Source organism: Theropithecus gelada, chromosome 7b (assembly GCF_003255815.1).
Source record: "Theropithecus gelada isolate Dixy chromosome 7b, Tgel_1.0, whole genome shotgun sequence".
Taxonomy (NCBI): domain Eukaryota; kingdom Metazoa; phylum Chordata; class Mammalia; order Primates; family Cercopithecidae; genus Theropithecus; species Theropithecus gelada.
Genome location: NC_037675.1, coordinates 86,961,588 through 86,981,916, shown reverse-complemented (window position 1 = coordinate 86,981,916; position 20,329 = coordinate 86,961,588). Strand labels below are relative to the sequence as shown.

Here is a 20,329-nt window from a genome sequence, read left to right as displayed (position 1 = left end):
GTCTCATGCCTCCCTAAAATGTATAAAAACCAAGCTGTGCCCCTACCTCCCTGGCACATGTCATCAGGACCTCCTGAGGCTGTGTCACAGGTGTACATCCTCAACCTTGGCAAAATAAACTTTCTAAATTACTTGAGACCTGTCTCAGATTTTCAGGGTTTATACTCTAGATGAGTTTACCCTCAGAAAATAAAGACAAAGCAGCTGGGCAAGGTGGCTCAAGCCTATAATCCCAGCACTTTGGGAGGCCAAGGCGGGCTGATCACAAGGTCAGGAGTTCGAGACCAGCCTGACCAGCATGGTGAAACCCCGTCTCTACTAAGAATACAAAAATTAGCCAGGTGTGGTGGCAGGCACCTGTAATCCCAGCTACTTGGGAAGTTGAGGCAGGAGAATCGCTTGAAACTGGAAGGCAGAGGGTGTAGCGAGCCGAGATCACGCCACTGCACTCCAGTCTGGGCGAAAGAGCGAAACTCCGTCAAAAAAAAAAAAAGAAAAGGCAAAGTATTTGGTGAAATTTTATATCACATTGGGGCCACTATGCAGATAAAAATGGGGGCACATCCTAAATTTAGGTCAGAAGGGAAGAATAACTTTCTTTGGAAAGATTAGGGACAGTTTGAGAAAGAAGGGCCTTGAAAGTCAAACTGGGGAGTTTAGACTTGATCTTCTAAACAATGGAGAGTCATATTGTCACCACAAGAATGAGGAAGAGTAATGTAATTGGTGTGCAGGTCAGGAAAGGAAAGATGAAAGGGAGGGAGAAACATGGGCTTAATTACAATGACCCCAGTATAACCAAAACAGAAATTTGTTTTAAGTGCCTAAGACTAGTGACAGAACACATGACGATGAATAAAAGACAGTAATCAAAGAAGACTCAAACTACTGATTCTAGGCAGCATATTTTGTTTAATAAAGAAATGTTAATTCAGCACAAGTAGGACTTTATTGGGAATGTTTAGTTCATTCTAAAACACACTGACACCGAAGTCCAGTGGAAAATCCAAGTGAGTTCAGCACTTGGAGGGAAGGAAGAAGGACACCAGGCCATAGGCTGATTCTTGACAGATGCATGCAGTCCAGCCAAACCAAGAAGCCATTTCTAGCAGCAGAGACACTGGTAGGTTACAGTTTCCTTTATAGGGCCTGACCATTTTTCAGTAGCAAATTGCAGAGGGCAAGCGTTTTGGTTCCACCCATTTCAGCTAAATTTGCACTTCCATAGTCAGAAGAAACACCGCAGAATTCACCAGGAAGCCAAATGGTGCTGGTGCTTTCATGTGGTAATGGAGCTGGCTGACTGTGGAGCCATTCACCTAACTGGTACCACACCTAGGTAGTACCTACTTCCCTAAACAGCCCCATCAAGGATTCCATTAGACTGGCCCAGGGCAAAAACAATTCAGAGTTGCCTCTTGACAGATAATGAGCAGATGGTGACAAAAGAACACAGAAGTGACAGAAGCCACAGTCTAGCTGCTTAAAGGGAAGTGAAGGAATTAAGGAATGGATCACAGAATTTAGACAGTATTAATAATATTTACATAGAAATACCATGGACTAATAACTGAAGGGTCTTAATTACAACCCTAGAATTCAAAAAACACAACTTTCGTACGTGTAGAGATTAGTGCAACCACAGAAAGTGCAAAAAGCGAGGGATGGTCAAAAATCTAACTGAATAGTGGAAAAACTTGCAAGCACATACTGTGCTTATTTTCCATTCATCAATGTGGAATAAGTCTTTCCCAGCCCATCTCTGGTCATTTTTTCACCCAATAAAAGTCTATCACCTGAGCAATTACAAAGATTTCGAAAATCAGTGAAGCTGATCTATTAATAACACAGTCAGTTCTCCATTTTTTGCAGGCCCTCTCAGAGGACACACACTTTATGCTATTATCTTCCCTCTGGTAATTCCATTGTCCATTATCACCTCCACAGGGAAAAAGAGGTGAATCTCAAATCAATCCACTTAACTATTTATTAGCAGTGCTGGTAAAAGGGTAAGGGGAAAAAATGGAGAGCGTTCTCTACAATAAATATAGCCCCTAATCATTAGGCATGTATCCACAAGCTTTCCTTAGTACTGAAAATGTGCTAAAAGTCGTCATGCTTTGTTTTCAAATTAATGATTCTTCACTATTTCCATGTTACAGAAATACATTGAGAGACTCATGAATCTCTTTCACTCAAAAGTGGCAAAGACTAACTAATGATTTCTTAGGCAGTTATCTATTAGAAAAGTCAAATATAGAAAGTTGGACCACTGGTTAGCAGCTCATCATTTATATCCACTGGACAGTGAGTAATCACCTCTGAATTTGATTTTTAAGCCCTGGACAAATAAATTTTGAGTGGATTTTGGAAATTATCCAGTGTTCATCTACCCTATTAAGACAATTCATAATAACTCTAAAGTAAGATAAGCAATCTGAGGCAACTCTACTGCAGTTTCCCTTTGTGTGAAATGAGGCTGTTCACAACTTACATCAACAGAACCTACTTTACAAGGTTTAAAAGAGATAATATACATGAACCGCATAAGCAGCACTCTCAATAAACCTTACGATCAATATCACTATTAGTATTGTTGTTATTGTTGTTGTATTACTGGACTTCTGGATAAGAAATTGGCCTTGCCAATACTCGTTGTAATTCAAGAAATCAGGAGAGCACGTTGTTTCTAAACAGTCTCATAAATTAACATGAAAAGATCTGGGGTGGTGTTTCAAGTCTCCAGTATTAAGGGGTAGTGTCTGATCAAAAATCATCTCAGGTGTTTTTTCACGTGTTTCCCGCTGGCTTGGGAAATATTCCCAACATGCAGACAGCCCAGATGGAACCAAAAGCTAGAAAGGGGCATATCAAATTATGCTCTATCCTCTTCTACCTCTTTTCAGCCACTGAAAAGTTTTGTTGAAAAAAGGGGAGGAAGGGATTAGAGTGTGTTTAATGTGTGTTTGCAAATACACCACTTGCATGCAAGTCAACTCTGTCCATCAAATGACAATCTACTGCAAAACTCAGCAAAGTATTGTTAGAGTTTTCTATTGGCCAACAAGAAGAACCTAAAGTCCAACTTCCTGTAACCATCAACACATTAAACCATATAAATTTAGAATTTATTGTAACTTTCCCAAGCTTTGTGCTGTACTCAATGTGCAAATCATGAAGACTAAGGATGGATCCTGTTTTGTGGAGCCAAATTAAGGCGTTGTGATTTCTAGTCTTTTCCCTTCTCTGGAGAGCCCTGGGTCCTGAGAGGCCTCCATCAGGAAATAATGGGCCTAGGATGAAATAAACAAAATAATGAAAAGCAAAAAATCAAGAAGAGAGCAAATGCACAAAATTTCACAAGACCTTTGCTTTGCTCTTGTTAATTATGCCAAGACAGATACACAAAGTTAATGCTATGAGTTAAATTTCTCATTGTATGGAAAAGCACATCTGTGTGAACATCTACTTAACTGACAGTTTTACTCAGTTCCAAGAAAGATGTATCATCAAGTGGAATTATTATTTCTTTAAACAGACCTATCCAGTGTGGCATATGAATTGCCTCATGTGTGGTTTGGAAAGCTTGCTCCTTATCAGGGTTGGGTTAACCAGCCAACATTTGTCTGACAGACCTGCTCAGAGTAAGGCAGAAAGGTGGTGGTTGCATTGCCCATAGATAGATTGGGCAATCAACCTATGGGAACAAAAAAGTACTTCTGAGGAAGCAGTCCTTCTCACTGGATCATGAAGATCTTCTTGTGTTCCAGGTCTGGCCAGTGCTATGCCATTTACTAACTCAATTACATTTTTGCAGAATGTGGTACATTGGGCAACTTTGTTGGCACCATGGAGATGAAACGAATGGGCCAATGTTCCTAAAGTCTAATGAGAAAGATAGACATGTAAGCAGACACATTTTATAATACAACATAAACCGGGAACCAATCAAGGTTCAAACAAAACGCTGCAGAAGCCCAGAAAAAGGAGTGACCAGGAGGGAAAGTGTCATCCACGTGCCTCTTAAAGGAAGAGTTTGCCAAATGGACAGTATGCGATAATGTTCTAGGTAAATGGTAAACAGCAGGGGAAAGGCAAAGTATTTGGGGGCCATGTCTCACCATGTTTGGCATGAGGGTACAGGGAATGTGTGCTGAACGATGAGGTTTGAGGAGTGGTTTGAGATCTGGATTGTCATGGATCTCACATGGCATGATAAGTTTTGATGGGCTTTATCCAGAGGTATAGGGGATACAAGAGGTAGGTTTCTAAAGGAATATGATGTGGTTTCTTTATTTTGTTTTTAGGAAATTAACTCTGGGGACACCAAGAACAGTACAGGAGATTGCAGCTACCAAGAGGGAAGCCAGCCCTAATATCTGGCCTCTCTGAAGATACTTTTCTAGAAGATGGAGTTAAATTCAGCAATATTTTCTATGTGGCAAAACACACAGAAAAACTTTCAGAAAGTCACAAGTGACTGCAAGTCAGACAACTATAGAAAACACTGATTCTCCAGGTCAGAAAAAAAATTCTAAAAACTATCCTGCTCAGTGATTTCCAATAATGGGAGTTTTCAAGGACTCACATTCCCAGGTTTCATCACAGACTTAACACACCAGGATCACCACCAAAACAGGATTCACTTTAGTCTTCATGATTTGCACACTGAGTACAGCAAAGGGCATGAGAAGGTTACAATAAACTCTAAACTTATAGGGTTTAATGTGTTGATGGTTACAGGAAGTTGGATTGCAGGTTCTTCTTATTGGCCCAGGAATCTGTATTTCTAACCAGTTCCTTCAGTTAATTCGGGTAGATAGGTCAAGTTTATAAAAGAGTGACTATAGGCCAACCTATCAGATTTCTCTGTGCGCAGGGACAAAGTCTTGTCTGAAAGAGTCTCCCAAGGGCCTAGCACAAAATTTAGCATGGTGCCTGGCACACAGTGAGGACTCAATCTTTGTCAAATCCTCAGTTACAAGCTCGTGACTCAAACGGATGCCTGCGTGGCATTCCTTCGGGACTCAGAGATTATTAGAATTGAGTTTTAAATTCCATTGCTGCCAGCACCACTGGACTTGTTCTTTACCTATTTGAGTACAAAAATTCTTTTTAAAACCATTTCCCAAAGAATTTTAATCTCTCTTACATTTCCTAAAGTAGCAAAACAAGGTCTTTTTGTTTTATGTTGGGTTGAATGTTGGTTCAGAAGCAACTTACCAAGATGTTAACAGCTTACAAAACACACTCTAGTGACTGCTTCTCTCAGGTCCAATTTGATTAATTATATGTATATATTACATTATATATTATGTGATCTTAACAGAAAAAGCCTATGTGTTTCCTAGCTTGGAGGTCTGGGGCATGCCTAACATCTTGTTAAATATAGCTTTCCTGCATCAATAAATTTACAGATTCACAGTGTTGAAAAAAACAGGGGCAAATCTCAAATGTTAAGTGGAAAACAGAAATTATACTATACATACATGCAATTATAATGATAAATGAAAAATAACCCAGTACCACGTATTTTTACCAGGACATCTGAGCACTGCTATTTGTTCAGAAGTATCTGCAGTAGAAACAGTAAGAAGTTCCTTTACTTAATTGAAAATTATCTTCTAAAAGAAATAGTTCCACACTGAACTCATAGCCCAAGAGTATCATTCTGATTCTAACGTCCACAGCAAGGTATAATCATTCTATAAAGATAGAATAAGCCTTAAGCAAGCATAACGATAATTTACATGCTAATCTTCTACGATAAAATATTTTCATGACTCTGCCAAGAGTCATGTATAAAGTGAATTGTATGAGGAAAGTTGTTAAAATTCATTTTGATAAAAATTTTTGTACTTTGGCAAAGACATAATAACCATGGCTCACTGAGCTCGGTGTCACAGTCCAGACATGGAACTCCTTGGAAGCTGCAGGCACTGGTGTCATTGGTAGAAGGACACATGGCTATGAGGTAGAAGGCATGGGGGCGGGTATAAACCCGTTAATTGTCACAAAGGCTATGCTTTCAACGAACAAATAAAGCCCAAGTTAGGACCCAGTTCATTCCCCAAACTGAGACAAGTCAGTAGAAGGTAAGGGAACACAAAGAAATCATTACCATTTTGGAGACAGAAGGACCTACAGTCGTCATTCATTAGGCCTCTACTATGTGCCAGAACAGGTAGACATTTTAAGAATTACCTCGATCCTAAGATAATAGCTCTAGGAGCAGAAAAAGTATTTTCCTCCATTTTCTACTTGAGGAGACAAAGAGTAAAAGACATTTAAAAATTTGGCCAAGTTTACAAAATTAACAAGTCACAGAGCTAGCACTAGAGCCCAGGACTGTCCATCTCCCAATGAAGAGCTCTTTTCACTAACACTATGTGTTTCTGGCACACTTAGTGTTCACTGCACTCCCTTCAATCTTGTATAACACTGCAGTGCAATTAGGTTTTGTGTTTACCTCTCTGCTTACCAGCCTAGCTGGCCTCAAGTGGAGGGATCATGCCTTACCTACTTTTGGCCTGTCTCATCTTACTCTATGCCCAGTACATTGTTAGTGCTAAAAATCATCTCCTGAATCAATGAGCAAGCTTTCTTCATTTGGTGAAACCTCCATAAGAATATCTCCTTCATGAAGATCAGGCCAGTCAGACTTAAATATATTTTCTGATTTCATTTTGTGCTTTTCTTCATTTACAGTTTCCCTAAGACCTATTTGGAAAAGAAAAGCACCAATTAAAAACTATTTGGGTTATATCATTATTTTTATCATATTAAGGACATATGGGCTAAACTGGCACCACCTAGCTTCAGGGTATAACAGTACTTCCTCCCCATGGTACATAAGACTTATATTTGTTGGTGCATTTCAGAGATTTAAATACATACTAACTCCCCACATATATGCCTACAGATGATTCTCATTTTATCAGTAGACGTCTTTAAAGTAGTAGCAAATATTTTCTCTCTTCAAATATCATATCATTCAACACTGCCAGTACAAAAGGAATTCAGATTAATTTTGCCAAACTATGCAAGCAATTTTTCATGTTAAAATACAGTTCTGTGGTCACATATTTTACAATGTACTGCTAAACTACTAATCAACTTAAAAAAACAAAAACAAAAACAAAAACATTAAAAAAGCAAGTGTCAGAACTCCTACAATAGCAAATCATAGATTGAAAAGAATGTTGTTGGATACAGACTTCGTACCTCAAATCACTGAAAGAAATACTCATTTTGGCCAAGAATCAGAATCCAACTACATATTTTATAAATATAGATTTCACCAAGGAATTTGTTTTCTGAAGGCTTCAACTATGCAACACAAAAACAATTAAGAATTAACCTTTACAAAGGCCTAAATGTAAACAATTTAGCAGAAACAAATAAACATGCTCACTCTTGGAACATTTAAAATTAAGTGTCTCAGATTTGACAACAGAAAAAACAGAACTGAACAAAACATGCAGAAATACACTGTAAAGAACTGTTCCACAGGGTTTAATGACACTAACATCAAAATAAAGCCAAGCTTTGGAATATATGTTGGCTTCACAATAAATTATCTTTCTATTCACTGGTAATGGGCTGAGGAGGTTTGCCAATGTATTAAAATGACTCTTTTGCACTAGCCTGCCTTATTTTGCAAATCAAAATTTTAAAAAATCATTGTATTTCTATTGGTGTGTGTTTGCAAAAGGTAACCTGGATGGTTAAACTGTAAATCCAGTCAAAAAGAGAAACAACCTCATTTCAGAAAACATTGATGATTTTTTTTTCCAAAAAAAATCCTCAAAATTATACTTCCAAAATCAAGCCAAGCTGTCAAAGGAAAAGTTTGACCCTCGGACTCAACTCACCCTAATTATCCTTTATCCTTAAAATGGATACTTTCATCAAAATACCACAAACTCAGAAAAGGAGACAATCCATTATTAACTGAATGGAAGAAATGATGCGGGGGCTACCAGACACTGTATTGGTTAGACGATATCCCTTGAACTCGTAAGAGTGAAAGCTCCTGAAAGGCAGGACTCTGTCTTGGTTACCATCTTATTTACATAAAACCTCGTCTGTCATAGCACAAGACAGGCATGCAGTGATAAATGTTATCAATTTGAATAATGCCTCTTTATAGGAATATAACACTGTATTGTTATCAAGGTATTTTCACACACATTAATCTTATGTGACCTCTTAACAACTCTGTTGAACTCTGTAGAGAGGAAATTAAGTCTCCAGGAGATTAAGTAATTCATACAAGGTTGACTATAGAAAGAAGTATGCTGACACGAGAATGCAGATTTTCTGTTCTTTCCCCTAAGGCAACCTCATTTATTTCCCACTCCCCACCACAGTCAAAGTGCCAAATACCTACATCATAGGATTATACTCATTCAGAACAGGCAAACTTGTCATCTAATCTAATGCAGAAGAGTGAAATGCTATTATTTTAAATCTAAATATTTCTAGGTTTGTGATTTTTCTTACTGTTCTAACTGAAACAAACAACTCTCATTATTTTGGGTGGGTTCATAAAGAATGGAACTTCTCAATTCTATCTGCAGAATTCTACATCTGTATAATAAAATGCCCAGCCTTAGTAGCCCTTAACTTCTTTCTGGCTCCAGTTACTCAATCAGAAGTGAGGCAGGTAGGATTTTCTTGTATAAATTTAGAAGCAGTTGTGAGAAATAGATGAAATCCTGGACATGAGAACTGGAAAACGTAAGGGCCAGGAGTGATGAGGGTGGATACGAATGCGCTTTCAAAATCAATCTTAAAAAGAGATTCCTCGAATCTCTATGGCCCATATGCACCCAAACTAACCTGTAACCTCCATTTTGTCTATTAGATATGATGAATATTAAAATTCCTTGCATTATTTCCTTTGTCTAAGTACTTGAGTCCAATTTTGGGGCCAAAGTGAGAGAGGAAATCATTACAGAGGCTGTTTAGATGCTGGATTCTGATGAAAGTGACATGTAGAGGCAGCTGGGGCTAAGAGTGACACCAGCATGTGAACCTATTTCAGGACTGATATGCGTCTAATGCTTTCCATTCAGTCATATGACCTCTGTTGACTTCAATGGATAGTATATTTGTGAACCAATTTTAGAAGCCACTGTTCTTTTGCTCCCTGCTGAAGGTGGTTTCAATTGTTCTGAGGCCTAATATCATCTATAAACTTTGGGACCTGGTATTTTTTCAGTGGGTTTAAATCCAAAAGCCCTCAAGTTCTTAAGGGGTTCAGACGGAAGATTCTTTTATCTGTGTCATGAAAGCTCTAATAAAGAGAACTGAAATATAACAGTATGACATGTGAACCAAGGGAAGAGAAGACCTTTTTCCAAGTTTCTTGCACATTCCCTTAAAAGCAACCTGGGAACAAAGTAGGGGGAAAAACTGCTCAGTTTCTAACGAGCATCTAATGGTTAGTAGCTTCAGAGAGTTATTTAGTGAATGCTTCAAAAATGGCTAAGGCCTGTAACCATTAAACTGCCAGAAAAAGTACGTCCTTATTAAGCATTAGTAGAATAACTGACCAGTGTGTGAGAATCACCAACGTGCCCTTTTGACTTTCCAAATTATATAAGAATATTTTCTTTGACCTTCCCTGATTAACAGATCCGGACGTAACAATGACACTGCTTTGTTTGGGTGACTCAAGACACATGGCACTGCACACTTTGGCAGGAACACATCCTACATTAAATTAAGTTAGAGGTGGTATTTGAAAAATAAATAAATAACGGAGTTCCAATTCACTGCAAATGGTACAGGAGGCCAGTAAGTGGGAAGCTTGCAAGAGAAGGACTTCTTTTAGAAAGATGTTTTACAGGACTTTTTCTGCATCATTAACTCTTCTGGAATCCTGAACATAACATGATGAATTCCCCTGAAAAAGTAGCTACTGTTTAATTTTGAATCACTTCAAAGAGCCACAGTAGAAGGAATCAAAGAAAACCAAAAAGACCAGTAGATGTGAAATTCGCCAAGGAAGGAAAAAAAAAAAACAAAAAAAAAAAAATGAAGGTTCTAACAGATTTTGACCATGTACTCAAAATACCACTGATTATTTTACTAATACAGTGTTTTACTGTTCCATGAGACTGAAATAAGTCTCTGTATTCATCAGAACACAGGGTATTTTTATTACAATATTTGTGTCGTAGCCTTTGAAAAAGGAACATACTTAAAACCTTTAAAAGAATCTCTGTCTTAAAATGGTTCTTCCTGTGTGTGTATGTTTTACTATAAACAGATACATAATTGGAGGTCCTTTATTACCAAAAGGAGTAAAAGTATACTGATACTTCAATTCGCAACATGCAGTTTTAAAAGAAAGACACAATTGCGCAAAAGCAATTTGGAGAGTAGAAAAGGTAAGAAAGTTGGCTGCAGTATGATAATGGTTGTTTAACTTTAATAATAATAATAGCTAGTCTTAAAAAAGTCTTTTGTGTAAAAATTGCCCAAGGGAAAAGAAAGAAAACCTCCTAAAAATTCCATATCCCCAAATACCTCTAGATCCAAAACCATCTGGAAAATGTCAGATAATGGTATCCACCCACCTAAGAAATTCAGTAAACTTTGTCTTCAATTCGCATTTGAAATAATCGGCTAAAATTGAAATTTCTATCTGAAAACCCTCAAAAGACAAACCTGGATTAGGAATCAGATTTTTAAAGTCTCCTTAAAAGGACCATCTGTTTATAAATACTCTTCTCACACTCTTTGATCTGTACCATAAGTTCACAGTAGAAGCACAGCTGAATTTAAAGACATATACACACAGCTACCACGAAGTCTAGTTACCACATACATATTCTGAGCTCGTCTCAAGTTTCCCTTGTTATGTAAGCACTTAGGAGCAATAAAATTTCACTTACATTCAGCAGCATTGTGAGTCCCAAAACAATAGTCAGCCTGACTGTACAATCCCTTCATTGGCAGTGGATAGCTCTGGTGTTTTATTTATGTTGATCATATTGTCAATGCTATATGGAATAACCATTTAGTTGCCTGTTAGTCCATAACATTTTTATTACTGTAATTAAATGTCATTATCCATATTGAACTCTGTATTAGAAAAATCAAATTAGGTAAACTGAAATATCCAGAAAGAACGACAGAGCTGTTGGGATTCACCCCCAGCACCCCCAACATTATCTTCAGACCTTGATGAGAACGAAAAAAAAAAAAACAATGAGTATTCACTTCTCACAGATAGAGGTCACTAATGGACTGAATTTGAATCACTGTAGCAGAAACCACAAAGTTATTAAAGTAATCTAGTGAAAAAGGAACTTGAATTGAAATTAAAGATATCAAAAGATGATTATCCGGAAAAGTCTGACCTGAATACAAATATTACAACACCTTGACCTTTTTTGAATCTTCTTAAGAGAGAGCAAAACCAAAAGCCGCTTGGCACCCTTGCTGTTTTTTAACTTCAGACGCTTCAGATCCCAGAAGCAGGAATTCTTCCTTGTAAAGTACAAAGCTCAAGAGTCAAACTAGATCAGATGTTCACACTGGGTCTCTACAGAATAAAGCTTCTGGACTCATACTTGAGCCTTTCTTAAAACCACAGCTTCAAACTGGGAAAATATAAAGTTGTCTAAATCCTAAATCAAACTCACCAGCAGGCCAGAATATAAATGTAACGGGCATCAGAGAAGGTTCAAATTAGATCCAGCCGGTCAAAGTCAAACTCGGATATGATCACATCATCTGAAACCAAGCATACAGGAAAAGCCACGACTGCTTTGGGGACTCCAGGGTAACCCAGCATGGTGTCATTTGGGAATCTACTTTATTCTGCTAAAAGCATCCCCTGGAATTTCTAAAACTGCAATGAAACTACTGATGTGTTAAGACATGGGCTTTTTTTAAAAAAAAAAAAACAAAAAACAAACAAACAAACAAAAAAAAACAGCATTCCTTCCATGCTAGGTTTGTAATAGGTTCTGCTAAAGTACAGCTAGCCCAATTCTTTTTACAATTTCTTGTATCTACTGGCAGAGACATGGAATAATGTTTGAAATTTCATCTTCCAACCTCCTCCAGTCAGAGATATATGCAACTCAACATGACAGTATGGTGTTGCGCTGTCTTCAGTGATTATTAAAAATCCCTAAATGGTTTAACCCTATCCTGTTTCAGGCTTTCAAGGAGGGGAGGAAGAGAAGCAGTATTCTCAGACGCAATAAAGCTGTGGAGAAAAAAGCAACTTTTCGTGGTATGCGTATTACCCACAGATTGATTATCTGCTAATATGGTGGCTGGTGGCCTGCCCATCGTAAGTAGCTGGCCCATGTTGTTCAGTAATGAAAACAAATAAGAATCTAGTTCTAACATTTCAAATACTGACCTAAAATTTTACATTCACACTGAACAACCTAATATATCCCTGGAAAAATGCCAATCTGCATTCTATTTACCTCAAAAAATTTTTTTTTGGTGGGGGCCTTTTCATTGGATATTTATTAAGGTCATATCGGTTAAGTCGACAGACAATATCGGTCCGATATGGAAGCTAGCTTTCATGTTAGCTTTCGGCTGTGAGAAGTTAGACATAATAAATGTAGCAGTAAGTCTGTGGGCGAGTGGACATGCTCCAAAGCACCCTGTAACCCTCTGTGATTAAACAGCCTCTAGTGGGGAGCAATAGCTCCCATTTAGAAGAGGCTTTGCATAGCAAACGCAGCATGTAAAGAAATCTAATCAGCATCTTGCACTCTTGAGCGAGCGTTTACACGGATTTGTGCCTTGCACTTGGTTAGCTAACTGTAAGCTTTACAAGAGATTCCCTTACTAAAATTAATCAAAAGCTCTTGAAGACTGATTCCCATTCACAGGAGAAGACAGGATGAGTTTCCAGGCGAATAAATAATGATCATAATAAAGATAGCAGCAGCAAACGCTGAGCTGCTTTGAAACTAAAAACTGAGTTGGGGGAGAGGGGGCGTCGGGGAGTTGGGGCTGGAATCTTTCTGCTTTTGGAGTGAGCTGCAGCTATTTTCTTAGCCTGAGTAAGGCTGTCGTTCGGGAAACGTGACCGTCTTCTCTCCGCTGCTGCCGCCGCCTCAATGCGCACACGCGGCCACTCACTACCTTGGGACCACTGCGCTTCAGGCCCCCGAGAAAAATTCAGCCTCTCTGCACCACCACTAACCCCCTCCCCCAAACACGGACACACAGAAACATACATACGCACAGTCGTGGCAAATTCACATCACCAATAGCTAACACGTTTCACCTCACCCCCGAATGAAAATGTAACTTCTAAAGTTCCTATTTTATGACGCCAGAGGTGAAGGGAGGGAAGGAGGACTCCAGGGATGTCAAAAGGGGAAAGGATATGTTTTTCCCCTTTGCTTGCAGTATTTCACCCCTGAAATTTGCTGTCCAGCTAAACGAAGCAGGCGAGTAGGGAGTGGGCTCAAATTATTTTTTTAAAATGGTAAACGGGTGAGAGTGTGAAGGCGGGTGCGTGCGGTAAGTGAAATCCATGAACCATTTCTCTGGACTGAAGAATACTAAAAGCCCATAAATTCACATTCCAAATTTCCAAAGAGATACAAGATGAGGCGCCAGCTGGGGCTGAGGGTTCCCATCCACTCCTGGGGGGATTTGCCTCGCCGCACAGCTGCCCCTCTAACGTGACTAGTGATCTGCCAGTGCTCGGTGCCCATCCCCGGGACCTTGAACTTCGCCTCCCTCTTACTTCCTGCCAGACCCGCGAGGGCCAGGAAAGGTTCTGGGAGGAAGCGGGAGCGCAACCGAGGGGCATGGAAGAAGAGGCTTGGGGGCGCGCGTTACCTGCAAAGGTTCTCGAGGTCTCCTTCCAGCCCTGGTGGTAATCCCGCTCAGCGCAGCGCCCTCCCCCAGATCCAAACTTTTGCTGGGTCCTCCGGGTGGCGGCGGAGGAGACGGCGGCGGCTGCTGGAGCCAAGCCCTGTCGCCCGCAGCGTCGGGGCGCGGGGGTGCGGAGGCCGGAGCCTCAGAGCGACGCGCGCCTCCCCGCAGCCGGCCAGGGCCGGGGCGCCCAGCTCGCCTCGCTCGCTCTCGCCTACGTCCCCTACGGAGCTGCGGCATCGTCTTCCCCAGTCCTCCGCCACCTCCACCTCCAGGGTTCGGGCATGCCACTTTCTCTTGGCTCCGGCCGCCGCGGCCCCCGCCTTCTCTCCTCCTCCGCCTCCCCCTCTCCGCTTCGTCAAGCCAACGAACCCCAAAAGAAGTACAGCGAGCGGGGAAGGCGGCAGAAAGCGGCCCCGCGGCGCCGGAGCTCCTCGGATTTGGAGGATCCCGGGACTCGGCGGGAGACCGAGGCGGGCGCTCCTCCGACGCGTGTGTGCGGACAGCTCGGAGCCGGGCGTGCGGCGCTGCGCGGGGGCGGGCGCAGGGCTCGCTCCAAGTGCTGCGCCCGCCCGGCGTGGGTCTGGAGGCTGCTCAGACCACACTACTGCTTCAATCCGACGCGGCCGGGCTAATGTAGGCGCCGCGGCCCCCCCCCCCCCCCCCCCCCCCCCCCCCCGAGATGTTTACAGTAATGAATTCGCGGGATCGTCTCCGCAGCTCCCGCGCTCCTCCTCTCCCTCCGTCCCTCGCGCTCTGGCGCGCTCCGCTCCTGGAGCCCTCTTTCTCTCCCTGCCTCATTCCCTCCCTCTCTCCCGGAGTCCCTCCCACTTTTCTGGTTTAAAGAATGCTTGGGAGGCGCGGCTGCTACCCAGCGATTTCCAAGAGGCAAAGTCGGACTTGGCTTTTAACCCTGTCCTCTCTGAAAAGAGTTTCAGAGCGCCTGGCTAACCCGGCCGATGCCAACCTGACCTTCTCTCTGTCTACCCAGCACATACTGTCCCTACCACCAGCCCTTAGGGATAATGCCACCATCTGAACCCTGAAAGGAGATTTTCCCCATGCCTGCTTAATGGTGTACTGCCAAGAGGGAGGATCTATTACTTACACATTGAGAAATGATCGAAACGTGAGATTAGAGGGTAAAATACAGCAAACCTCTCAACCAAAATGGCGTTATTTCAAATGCAGACAACCTTGGTGATGTGCCCCCCACTCCTCACCCCATCACTAGTTCTCTCATCCTGGACCACCTTAAATGACTTTAACTGGGGGAGTGATCAAAAAATGAATGAGATTAATTTAAACGCCCCCACTTTCTTCCTTCACGCTGGCTGCTTCTGGCAAGAGCGTTGTTAAATTTCCCCACAGATTGCAGCGAACAACGAGAGATTCAGCCTAAAGATTAGCAAACAGTCTTGACAGCTAAGAAGCCTGATTTCTGTACAGGCAACGTTTCCACTTCGCAATCTCTTTCCAAAGGTTAAAGAGTAACGTAAAAAACAAACAAACAAGCAAAAAAACTAGGTGCACGTCTCCATGTCGGAAGGAGGAGATATTTTTGGTTTTCTCATCTCATTTCATGCTGCTCCTTCTGCCTCCAGCAAGTTGCTGTCATGTTGTAACAAGTCCGGTGAGGCTGAATCTGAACAGAAGAGGGAGAACGAGCCCGCTCCAAGAGCTACGCCGAGACGCGCCGTCGGTGTGGCCACGCGAGATGCAACCGGAGAGTTTGAAACTAGCCCAGGACCAACCCCCCAGGGATCCGCTCAGCTCTCCCCGCAGAAGAGTTGTACTGGGGCGGTGGCCGCCACAGGCAGAGGATGATTTCCGGACGCGCCCCAGGCGCGACCGCACTCCTCGTCCTCAGTTCAAAGCGTGAGTGACTTGGCACCACTTCCCCAATTGTTTTTTATTTCCTTCGCATCCCTGTTGTGTCTACCGCCTTCCCGTATTTGAGAGCCTAAATCATGTTAAGACGACTTGGAGAAAAGCCCGATTTGCCACGCAAGGATCCACCCAGACGCACGCCCGCGCGGAGACGCACGCTGGCACACGCGCTCACACACGCGCACACACACACGCGCACACTACCCGGTTCATGCGCGCGGGTCTCTGTTCCTGTTGCATTATGCAAAGGTAGCCACCTTTGCATATTTACATAGCCCGTCTTCTCCCCCCAGAGTGTGACTAATAAGTATCCCGGGGAGGAGGGGGCGCGGCTGGGGGTGTTAAGCGGAAGGGAACAGACAGTGAGTGCCATCTTGCTGGGAGGTTCCAGGAGCAAAGCGCCAACGACGACAGTGGCGGTGGCCTCAGCTCCACCAGTAACTACCGCTGGCAGGAGCCCCACACGCTCTAGGAGTTTCCCGGGTGTCAAATATGGATCCAGCCCGTCCCAGTCACCCTCTTCCACTATGGCTTCCTTTCCCTGGTCAGTACCCCGACTTCAACTTACAGCCTTGATCTAGGGCTTGATTACAAAAGACCGCGGCAGCGCTCAAAGTGCGGGGGCGAGCCCGGTACCGGTCAGCGCGGCGGAGGGATCTTTCCAGGAGACTCCAAGCTCCCAAGCCTGTTCAGAGACTGGGTAACAGCTGGCAAGGCCCTGCTCCAGTCAACCTCGCTGGCTCCTTGTCCCTGCATTCAGCACCTGGGGGCTTTTTTCGCCCTCTCCCTGCGTCCCACGCATGCGGCTCAAGGAACTCGATCCCGATTCCGTCCGCTGTGCTCCCCAAGCCTTCGCCACCTCCTCAGGCGCTCTAGAAAGGCTAGATGGCCCCAGCTCAGTGCCCGCCAGCCCGAAGAGGACAAGCAGGGCTGGAAGGGACTTGGTTTTGGAAAAAGCACCCTCCCCACCACCACTCCCACCCCCACCAACTCTAAGGAAAAGGAATTAGTATCCACCGCATCTGTTTAACTGCTAATGGATCCCAGATTATGGGCAGGTAGCACGCTGGTGTCTTTAGATACAACCGCTTGATAATAACGCTGGTGACATTAACAACAGCTTGTGGAGGGGAGACGGTTGTTACTGGTGAAAGTTAAGAGATTCAATCTCCGGAAGTAGGAGGGTGAACTCTGGCAAGGTTAGGGGCACTGAGAACCCCAGTTTAGCATCGATGCATCTACTAGACAAGCAAATTTGCGTTTTGACCCAGAACTCAGTTATGAAGCTCCTTAGAGGAGGTGGATTTGACCAGCAGACAGATGTCCCCAAAGTCGAGAGAAAGCTAAGCTGCCTATTTTCTCTCCAGGTAAAAGACAAAGCTTAGAACACCCCACTTAAGATGACCACCCCAACTCTTTCAAAAAAAAAAAAAAAAAAAGAAATCCCCCAAAGAAACAGCCTGGTGCCAGCGTAGCAGCAGCTCGGCCGGTTATTGGAAACTTCACCTGGCACCGCAGCCCCTTTTACCTGACGGCTGCGTCTTCTCCTCGCAAAGGGCTCATCCAAATCCGACAGGGTCAGGGAGGTGGAAAGGGAAGACGCTGGCGCGGCAGCAGCGGGGCTCCCGGGGCATGGTATTGTTTTAGGGGTCGCCGCCGAGGTCCCTCCTGCCCATCGTTGAGAACTGCCACCCTGATCCCGGGGCTCGGTGGACACGGCGGTGGGAGCGGAGACGCCGCCTCGCCGCTGCTGGGCACCCGGGACGGAGGACCAGAGGCGCACCTCGGAAGGAGTAGCGCAGCGCCTTGGCGCGGAGATTTGCGGGCGCTGATGTTATCTCAAGCGCTCGTTCCTCCGCGGTGACAATGGATAATGCCAAAAGCGCAAGTGACGGCGACAGGTTTCGAACGTACAACTAACTACAAGGTACCCAGCCCGAGACAGTACGCTGCCTTTCCCCTCCCCCTCCTCTCCCTCCTACCAGGGAGGGAACTAACTTAACCCTATGAGCGCCTGACACTCCCTAGAGAAGCTGGGATCGACTAGGAAACCGCAGGCGGCGGCTCCCGGGGGCGAGAGCTTTGTTCACGTGCGTTTCCAGTGGGTGTGTTGCTGTCTAGGGGCACTCGCGTGGCAAGACGCCCGTGGCTGGCTTCCAGCGCCCAGATTCAAGGATGGGAAGGAGCCCTAGCGTTTCATCCGGACCAGACCCAGCCCTCGGAGTCTATTTTTTGCCTCCAGTTACCGGATTTACTGAAGTTGCCAGCGAAGTTGGTTTTATTCCTTTACTTCTCTACTCTCCGCCCCCGTCCACGCCCCCCAACCCTGTATTATTTCCTGTCCTAGCTGCGCTTTGAAGATTCGGAACTCTTCGCTGGTTCTAGCTATAGATTTTAACTGTGTTCCGTATGAGAGACGAATTGTGGAGGGTACCCAGCCACCCATGCCAAGTGTAAATGAAACCGCAAGAAAAGCTGCCTCCCACTCACCCATCCAGTGTCCGAGTAAGCCTAATGACACGCATTCACATAACTAAGACGAAGACACAGGAAGATAGGGGTGCGGAGGACGGCGTTTGATGTGTGAATGGGAAATGGAAAGAGAGGGGAGAGCGCGCGCGCGCGAGACAGCTGGAGCCTGAGCCTTAGAATGGAATGAACGGGAAACACATACAAGAATGACGACGCAAAAATGTATCAGAGTCCCAACATTGACAGCAGCGGGTCAGCTTTAAGCGCCTACATTTTGATCCGCGAAATTTCCCAGCTTTTTTGGAGGCGGTTACATAGAGAATACAGGAGCCTCTGCCTTAGCCGCCCAGATGCTTTGCATTTTGTACACAGCTTTGACTAAGTGCTCTGGACTTCCAAGAAGTTAACCGGAGTGGAAGGCGAGTCATATTGTGGATGCGGAATGCAAGCTTAGACAAGAAAAAACTGTCAGCAGAGCGCCTCTGCTGTCACCGTCACACCCAAATGAGCGAGGACGTCGCTCAGAGCGCAAACTCAGATCCACACACGGACATCTTCGACCGAATCCTTCTTCTGTCTCTATTCCGGGCTAAGGAGAGAAAGAAACGAATACGGAACCTTTATAGAGCATTCAGAGGCTACACACATGGATCTTGCTGAAACGGAGTTACTTAAAAACAGAGAAAGTATGTTTTCCCACCAGATAGATGTTATAATTCCTCTTTGAAGCATACCCAAGTCTATGGGTATCAGTAACAGCCATTTCAAATGCCTCTCTGAGCCGTGCCAGCCCCATGAGAGGATGTGGGGATGCTGCTTCCAGCTTTCCCTGTGCAGAACTCCGTTGTAAATCCGTCTGAGTTGCCAAGGTGGCAGCAGAGCATAGGGATAGCTCCTCAAGTTCCAGCATCAACAAGGAAGATCACATTTTAGGACAAATACTCATCTACCTGCATTTAAACATCCATTTTCGTATGTAAGTGTACATAAGTATCCGCAGGAGGTTCTTCCTTTGAAATCTTGATCCAAGAAAGCAGCGTAATTATTTCATCTTTAAGAACACATTTTAAAAAGGCAAAGCAGGACTTTTAAAGCAACAAAGGTTTTGCTTTCTGATTTATGCTTCTAGAAAACGAACGAGATCGAAAATGGGGGAGGGAGTTGTTGCAGATGTACAGAATTCATATTTTAAATTATTGCTGTTTCTAAACCATGAGCAAACCATGTTATGAGTAGGTGCCACCTATTAAAAGTTATTGGTTGCAGCTATTGTAATCAGGACAAGGAAAATTAAGTAAGGAAAAATACCACGCCAAAATACAAGCAGAATTGTTGTAACAAATTTCTTATGCACATGACCTATGAGTCGGCTTTAGAAATGTGTGATGATGGGGCCAGAGGAAAGAATAGGAAATGTGGCTCAGGGACTCCAAAGAGTGATAATTTTGCAGACTCACAAAACTATAATAATTACGTTACTTTATTTTTATCAGGAAACTCACTGATCCATAAGAGAAGTGGGTGAAAGAAAAACGAAAAGCAAATCTGCAAGCTTCAAAAAACAGAGGGTCAGCCCACTATTCTTAAGACTTCAGTCTTCAATAGTTTTCCTTTCAATTGAAACTGACATCTCAAATTCTTTAATCCCCCACCCCCATGTTTCTTACATCATTCCCCAACTATACACACATATGTACATTGGCCTTTCTTTTCTAATACTTTGTGAAAGTAAAAATAACACAGTATAATAAGATCATGATTTCAGCTCAGTTTTGATCTTGGGTAAATTCGACGCTGAAGTTCCTCTTCATTTATAAAATGAATATGAAAAAAAATCCCTGTTCTGCCAGCCTTATAACATTGTCCCACCATGAGTCAGCATATGAGAAAGTGCTTTAGAAATTCGACTTGTTACTGCTAATGATATTATCATTCCATCACACCATACCAGCCTTCAAAATATTGACAAATTATATTAGTGTAAACATTGTCAGTTTCCCCTGGTGTTATCATCTTACATTACCTTAGAACATTTATCAAAACTAAGAAACCAGCTACATTGCTATTAACTAAATCTTAAACTTTATTC

General features: G+C 43.2%; 1 protein-coding gene across 4 annotated transcripts in view; it reads right to left on the bottom strand.

The window, feature by feature from the left end:
- Positions 1-19,507, bottom strand: part of FLRT2 (fibronectin leucine rich transmembrane protein 2) — a 99,685-nt gene extending 80,178 nt beyond the window's left edge. The window contains exons 1-2 of one of the 4 annotated variants that reach the window (XM_025391940.1): positions 18,975-19,507; positions 17,297-18,829 (exon numbers count right to left, since the gene is read on the bottom strand). The gene's annotated coding sequence lies outside the window, so the exon portion shown is untranslated. Of the gene's footprint in view, positions 1-13,842; positions 14,589-17,274 lie in introns of those variants that run through there. The other 3 variants (XM_025391942.1, XM_025391943.1, XM_025391941.1) reach the window with 3 other exon arrangements.
- Between the last annotated feature and the right edge of the window lie 822 nt (positions 19,508-20,329).